Here is an 8,157-nt window from a genome sequence, read left to right on the forward strand (position 1 = left end):
CAAAAAAAAAAAAAAAAAAAAAAAAAAAAAAAAGCAGACGGAGCTCCAGAATCAGCATAATTTGGTATCTCTCAGTAGTAACTGATAATCTAAATCTTCTTCACTGCCAGAATCTTACAGGTTACTTTTGTCAGACAAGAAATTAATAATGCCCTGAGATCCCTCTCTTTCATATGCAAAAGAAATAAGCTATACACATGCAGTGTGGCATCTGCACACATATCACCATGAATTTTCAATCACTCGTTCAATATCGCAGTGTATACCACTGACCCTCAAGCCACAGGGGTGATTGACTGAGGTAATTTCCAACCTATGCATCCAGACCCTTCTGTTCCTCCAACATGGACATAGGGGCAGCAATTCAGAGGGATCTAAATTTCAGACAATCATTAAACCAACAAGGAGCTATTCAGTGGGGAAAGGCAGAAGGCTGGACGGAAGTTCCCTCTGGGCTGGATTTAGCCTACAAAACATAGTCTGGATGATGCCAGAATGGAAGGGTAAATTTCATAAGGAATGAAAGGGATAAAATAAGCTTTCATGGAATGAATAGGTAAGTAGCTCTCCAGACATATGAACTCTTAGTAGCCAAAGACTGAAAAATTGTAATAACTACAGTGTGAGCACTGTACAAGAAGAAAATGCCTGCCAAGTTCATGTTCTGATGCCAGAAATTTTTAAAATCATGAAAATACATAAACAAAAATCTGTAAAAGCAAAATTATGGTCATTGCTAAGTTATGGGAACAACTCTATTGACTGTAGGAACGTTGCTATAAAATTCACAGAGTAAAAACAAGAATTGCAAACATTACCTTACCTTTTTGACTTTTTGTGATACAGGGGAAACATCCTTTAATAATCGAGTGGGACACAAAGCCAAATGTGTGCACATAACCCTCAAAACAGTGATTAAACTGATTCTCAAACAAGTGTTTGCCAAGGATCTTTATTTATAAAAGATGAAATAAAAAGCACGAGTTCAGATGAAAATAAGTGATTCCTCCTTTCTTACTACCACCTGTTATAAGTTAGGCTTTGGAAAAGGACCTTTAGGCTGCTGTTGGAAACCCCCAATTTACTCTTGGGTATGAAAGTATAAGAAGTACCAGCTCCAAAAATTAATACACTACTTAAAACAAAGACTGTCTCACATGCTGAACTGCCCGTGCTTTCACACGTGGGAATAAACTCTTGGCAGAAAATCCTGTCCTTGGCCCATGAGGCAAGGGAGAGTGACTATGACACAGGCAAAAAAGCATCCTCTGGAGCCTCGGGACGACACCAAATTTCCCTGCGGAATCTAAGATCTCTAGTCAACATACATACATCTCCCCTGGGGCCAGGAAAGTGAGGCAGTAAACAAAAACAACTGAAAGAAACAGGGTTGCTTGGCAGAGGTGAGGAGAACCTTCACTGGCCACTGGTACCTTCATGTTATGCAATGCCATGCTGGGCATAATGCTCCTTATTCTAGAAGAGCCAAAATATTGCACAAAGTGGCCCTGTTTTACCCAGACATCATCCCCTCCCCAGCACGTCAGACACTATACCATGCCTTGAAAACGCTTTGGAGGAGAAAATAATTTCCCCTTTGAGTAAAGAAGAGCAACATGTAAAAATACTTCACGAGAGAGAACTCGTCAAGTTGCTGAGCATGAGATTCCTTGCAAATCTACAGGTAAAGCTGAGATGAAACCCGTCTGAAGACAGGGATGAAGTTGACCAAGATGAGGTTCAGGAGTTGTATTGTTGCTGCTGCAGCTACACAGATTCACAGCTGGATGGCCTCAAGTCTGAATGGCTCAGTATTATTTATTATGCCGTATCAAGGTTAGCCACCAGTTAGCTCAAAGCAAATTGCAGAGGATAGAAGGATACGTGAACCACACCTTTCAATTTTGCATCAACTAATGACTTGGCATGCCAATAAAGGCGCAGTAAGGCACCATTTGACTGACCTCACTCGTCTAGGAAAATGTCATCCAGTTGAAAACTTGACCCATGCAGTTAATAAATGGATAAGCCTGTTGATATGCAAAACAAATCAGGTCTCTATCTGGAAAACAAAACATTTTTTTACCTCACAGAAGCCCTATATTAGAAAATTCTGATTTATCCTTCTGAGGAGATACTTTTTCAGAATGGCCTTTGGTCCTGTGAGAATAGGTGTGATGTTGTCAGTTGTGACATCCGAATTGCATCAGGTCTCAAGCCGAATGGAGCCCAAATTAAGATCATGAATATAAAGATGTCTTTCACTGTGTTTGTTTAGCTGCGCAGTCACGTCACCATCAGCTGTCCGTGACCACAGAACACTGAATCTCTCTCTATTCATGTCCACTTTAAATCTCTACCAAAAAAACCCAATAAAACCAAAAAAAACCAAAAAACCAAAAAAACCCTGAGTAGAATTTGCAGTGATTTATCTTTTGAAAATACTGGTCCCCTGCTCTAAGTTACAGGGATGTAGGCCTATTATATTTTCAGTGCAGTCCTGGTTTTGCTTTACGTTTTTCGCCATAACATCCAACAGTACAAAATGAGCCATATGTTTCAATGCAAACACGTATTATTTCAAAAAATTCAAACAGACAAGGAAGAGATAATAAGAGGGAAGAAAGAAGTATTTCCCTAAATTTAGAGGGTTCAGATGGATAAGAGGCTTAAGCCAATATCCACGAGTATCAAGTACAATATGGTGTTAGTGACTACCATTTAACAATGTTTTTTAGAAAAACAAAACTTCTTAATGAAAACCTCTCTTTTTAAAGAACAGCCAGTAAAAAATATCTATAACTCATGTGGTAGTAATGACCCCAGTGAGTGTCTGACAGTGGTTTTTAAGTACACCAACCAGCACTCCAGAAAATTATCAATTTGGGGTCACTGGACACTGTTTATCTACATTTTCTCTCCAGCTTTAAAAGGTTTTGTGGATTCTGCTATTTTGAATTTAAGAGCCAGTTTATTTTTTTCAGTTTGGATGTATGCTGTGTTTTGGTATTGTATGAAATGGCTCCAGAGTACTTAGCATAAACAATGGTTTCAAGAACACTACACTAAACAGAACAGCCACCTCAAAGCAATGGATTTACTTTATTCATACCCAGGTGTTATTTTTCTTTTTTTTTTTTCACAACTAACAAATATGCTGTTGTTCAAGGAAGCATAGGACACAAGACAGGGAAAGCTTTGCTAAGCCAACAGTTCCCAACTTCCTCTGATAGAGTCCACTTGCTTGTTACTGCTGCAGTTCGATGGCTGAAGAATTCCAGCTGCCTCCCCTGAGCAGTGTTTTAATCTCTTCCCAACCAGCCCACCTGTAACAACAATAGCAATTAACTCCAGTGCTTTCTTGAACTGTATAGCCTGGCCGACTTCCAACAAGATCAAGAACTTGGAAAGGGAAATGATTGCTGCTGCCTGTGGGCAGAAACAAACAGAATGAACAGTTGGTGTGAGACAAGATGCTCCTCCACACAGCCCTCTTGGACCACAGTTCCCTCTTTGTACAGTGCTCTTCTCCAAGGAACCAGCTGCCTTGGCAGGGAGCATCACTGGGGACTTAGTAAACTGACTTGTAAATGGGCTTATGATGGAAATGCATCAGAAATCGAGGCTTGTACAGCCAACCCTCCACACCCCATCACACGACTCACTAGAACAACTGAGGCTTGCTTCAGGCTATTGCCTGGCCTCTGCCTGCCAGCGTGCATCCAGCACAGCAGCTTTCCAAAGCCACCTTTCCAAACTCAGTCATTATCAGCAGCAGACACCTGAAACATCTATAGGAGGAAAGTAAACGCAGGAGGTCTAAGTACCTTCCCTCAGTTCTTGTTCTGCGAAGTGAGTTACATACACAGCAGCTTATGAAGAATTTTAGATCCCAAGAACTCATGTTACATTTAAAGAAACTGCTGAAAATTCATTTCTGTTTCACTGCAAATTAAGGGTCTTACAAGTCTGCACACCCTACATAATCTTAAAAAATGGGGCTTGGGTTCCTGAGCAACTTGGCCAATTCTGAAAATTTTACCCGTGACAGTCTTTTATTCCCCAAAACATTAAACTCCAGAAACCACTCCCAAAACCAAGTCTGGGAAACAAATTTGCAGTTGCTCAGGGTAGCTCAATACTTAGGCTATTGAGTCACCACAATGACCACAGAACGGATGGATTATATGATTTTAATAGGTCAGACACCGCTGTTTTTTCCTTTACAATCACACATCCTAAAACAACTAAAAAGTAGTTGAGAGAAGTCAGACACGTGTGCCCACACTCTGTTTATTTTGAAAAGTCATCACCTCTTCTCCAGATGAATGCTGTTATATCTGCACCTGACCTTATGCTGCTTCTCTTCAGTCAAGGACAGGGATTGACACACACAGGCAAAGAGCTTGCCAGAATAAGAGACTTACTTCTCTAAACATAGCTTTGTCACTCCTCTATCACACCAGCAGTTTGTGTTGCCCAGTGAGGAGTTCATCCTCCCCTTAACTGTCTCTATCTTTTGCAAATATGATTGAACTAAAGGAATTTAACAACATGCAGTTCTGTTTTTAAATTAACACTGATAGGATACCTCCTGATTGTTTTTCTGCTGTGCAGTTACAATTTTTAAGACACTAACCCTAACAATTTCAAATACACAAGCATCCTAATGTGCTGAGTACTGTACAATAGGCCAAGGAGGTTACTGTTGAAATACATGCATAGAAAAAAAAAGGCATTTTCTTCCTTCTACTTTCTTGACCACATGGAAATTTTTTTTCTTCCCACCATCACATTTCTCATAGGACAATCTGTTACTGGGCTTTCCCTGAAAATCATTCTGCGGAAAAGAGTAAGGAAGGTAAGTCTGAAACTCTGTCAACACAGCATGTGGCAAGTAATACTCCAGCTCTCAAACATCACCTGCATTATTTCTGCTCTGCTCCTCACTTCATGCTTTTCTTTCTTCATAACTGAGCACTAACACCTGTTCAGTGGCTTCAGCAGTGCCAAACAGCACACCCCTTGCTCTGTTTCTCCAACAAAATGAGAGGTGATGGGTGACATGAAGTTCTGGTCACATTGCACTCAGTAGGATTTTTTGTTTGGACCTTTCTGTGCCAGGATTTCTCACCAGTTTGCAGTGATGCCATATTCAAATCTACACCATTGGAAGTTACCTTAAAAAGAAACTCCTGCCCCAGCTGCAAACCTTGCTGGTGACTGCCACCCATTTTGTGAAGTGTCCCGAGACAGAGGCCAACAGAGGCCTGAACGAAAGTGAGGAAGGTTTAACATCCAGAGAGCACAAAAGGAGGAAACTTCATGTAGGAGGCAACCAAGGATTAAAAAACACATTCTGTGTTTAACAGCATGAACACAGCTTTGCCTCAAGAGCTCTAGAGAGCTGTTTTAAGTGCTCCCATTTCACATTGTATCTGGAATGACCTATTCCAAATGGGAAATGGTCAATATACTCAATGTTTGTTTTCTTTTCTCTTCTTCTGGTATCAGTATGAGCTGAGCACTACACAAACCTTAAGACTGTCCCTGCCCACCTTGTCTATCCCCAAAAATTTGATCCTGAAGGGGAAAGAAGCAGCAGGGCAAGGCATGCTGAAGGAAACAAAAGAAGCAGAGTGTACCTAAGGCTGGGTCTGTAAAAGAAGTGAAAAAGAAAGCGCAGTAATGAATCCAACTGGAATAGGTTCTCCTCCAAAAATCTTAGCTTAGGATCACTGTTGGTAGTTTTTACAACTCTGAGCCAGAGTGCGGGAGCCAACTGTGTGTCCTAGAGAAACACCCACCCAACAAGCTGGCTGAAACAACAGCTATGACTTCTCTAATGAACTGGCTCTGTTGGTTGTCTGGCAAACGAGGTGTGTGCCCAGGTGGCAGGTGACACAGTTCAGCTGGACAATGAGGAGCGGGCAGTCTTTACCAACATGGTCACTGTATCTCAGGTAATCTCGAAACATCTGGTGGGCAAAGAAGTGATGTTAACAAAGCAGCAATTGGGTGTTTACCCTATGGCTACTTTTCTGGAGCTGAAGTAGGTATGTTTTACTGGATTGATGTAGGTATGAAAATGCCACATAGCAAATTACATGAATTTGAAACATATATCTACAATAAAACCTGAAAGTTTCATGTTTTCCTGCGGTTATGAGCCTGCAAGCCATTCCACACAGGCAAATCTTTGTGTCCTTGATTAACCTCAGCCAATAACTCCAACAGGGCTGTCTCTGATTAAGGTCCACATTTGTAAGCTTCAGAAAATGCTTTGTAGAAAAATGTGGTTGTTGGCCAACCCAGATTGCTGCACATAAGTAACATCTGATAGGAGCAAAATGTGAGAATTTAGACTGAAATTTCCTTAGAGACCAGGGCAGCACTATTTTCTTGTTGATTTTGTACTTGCTGCCTCGGTGTAATTACCCCTTTCTTGTCAACATCAAAGCAGGGTGGGGAAGAGGTTATTTTTCAAAAGACAGGATAAATCCCTTTGCCTCCAACTTCTGAAGGCTTCAGTTTACAACTCACTGTGTCCACAGTGAAATGAAGTTGTGATCACAATTCTAGACCTGATCCAACACATACTGAAACCAATGGGAGACTTTCTGTTGACTCGAATGGAAGCTGGGTCATGCCCTGAACAGACACTACTGCACATAAAACAAAACCCCTCTCCAATTTTGGATGGCAGAAAACATGGACAGCCTGGAAACAATAAAGACCCCTAAGGTGAGAAATTGTCTACAACAAAAACCTAATACAGGAAAAATCAACAAGTGCACCTGCCTGCACTCTGCCTCTTTCTAGCCCTATCAACCCAGATGAAACTGCATCCAAAGCAGGTAGTTATCAAAAATGTAAAAAGATAAGATCTTGGTAAAAGACAAAATCTGTACCAGAGTCTAAAATGTAAAATAATTATTCAATCTTAAAATAAACTTTTCAAATAAAATGAACATAAGCTTCAAGAAATGAATGTAGTACAACTTAGAAGCTAGAAAAGACTTGCATCACGCTTTGTAACACAGTTTTTATGCTTGTCAAACATGAAAGTCAACCTAGGACTTGCAAAACAAGGGAAGCATGAGCACCCCGTGGCCAGTGTCAGACTCTTATGCTCTATGTCAGCAGACCACCAGCAAACACCTGTATGTTGTTTCAACATTCTTCATATGGCTCCTAGGCAAAAAGAGTAATGAAAAAAGCTTACAATGAGGGAAAGCTAAGCCTGAAAATGAAACACACAAAACAGTTCTAAGAGTGTCAGGCGATTTGGAGAGAAAGGATCGCAGAAGAGCATATGCTTTGGAAAGATTAAAACAATTACTATGTGATGTTGGTATGGAATTGATTGTCAGGAAAAAGAAGACAGGAGCAAAAAGGAATATTGATCTTGCAACATCAGAGACCACTTAGTTTGGATGATACAGCATTTGTAGGCTGGTCTTTACCTTGTCTCCACACATCCCCAGACTGATACACTGTTACTTGAACAATTTGTAGGTGGGAGAGGCGGAGGCATGGGCAGACTGGCTACCCTCACACTGGCAGGTATGTTTTGACATGCTGTCTGAAAGTGACTGACACTTGGTGGCCAGAAATGTCTCACTCAGGAAGGCCTCTCTAGGCCAATCATTTCTTCCACCCAACCTGAGCTTGGCAAGCTGAGGAGAAAAAAGAGGCTCTTCTTCAGTCAGCTTTTTTTTACACTTGTTTTTCAGCAAATCAAGGAACACACAATGACACAGGGATTTTTTGGGATTACTTATGGGTTTAACAGATACATCCTGTATAAATGAAGAACAGGGACGTCCTGCAGGGCTGTACAACGGCAATGAATACACTGTACCACAGGTAATGGATGCATCCTGACACCCTGGCACTGACTTAGGACCAAGCACTGACAAGGACCCGGAGAACTTGTAAAACGTAACACAAACTTGTTAGCAAATTACTGAGCTAGAACCTCATCCCTTACCCCATAACGTTATTCACGTTTGAGTATAACCTCTTCATTATATCTCATGATACCCATTATTCTGCACATTTTGGGCTGTATTTTTGCATTCGCTTCCAATTCCGTTCAAAAAGCAAAAGAACTGGGGGGGGACACACCTGAGACCCCTCAAAACCGCCCGAGGA

At 41.1% G+C, this 8,157-nt stretch overlaps 1 protein-coding gene across 1 annotated transcript in view; it reads right to left on the minus strand.

Moving 5' to 3' along the window:
- The window catches only part of EPDR1 (ependymin related 1), a 30,625-nt gene that overhangs the window by 20,960 nt on the left and 1,508 nt on the right, over positions 1 to 8,157 (minus strand). The window lies entirely within an intron of this gene.

The sequence above is a fragment of the Corvus kubaryi genome, unplaced genomic scaffold (assembly GCF_017639235.1).
Source record: "Corvus kubaryi isolate FWS band 111438036 unplaced genomic scaffold, C.kubaryi_AGA036_p1.0 37398, whole genome shotgun sequence".
Classification (NCBI taxonomy): domain Eukaryota; kingdom Metazoa; phylum Chordata; class Aves; order Passeriformes; family Corvidae; genus Corvus; species Corvus kubaryi.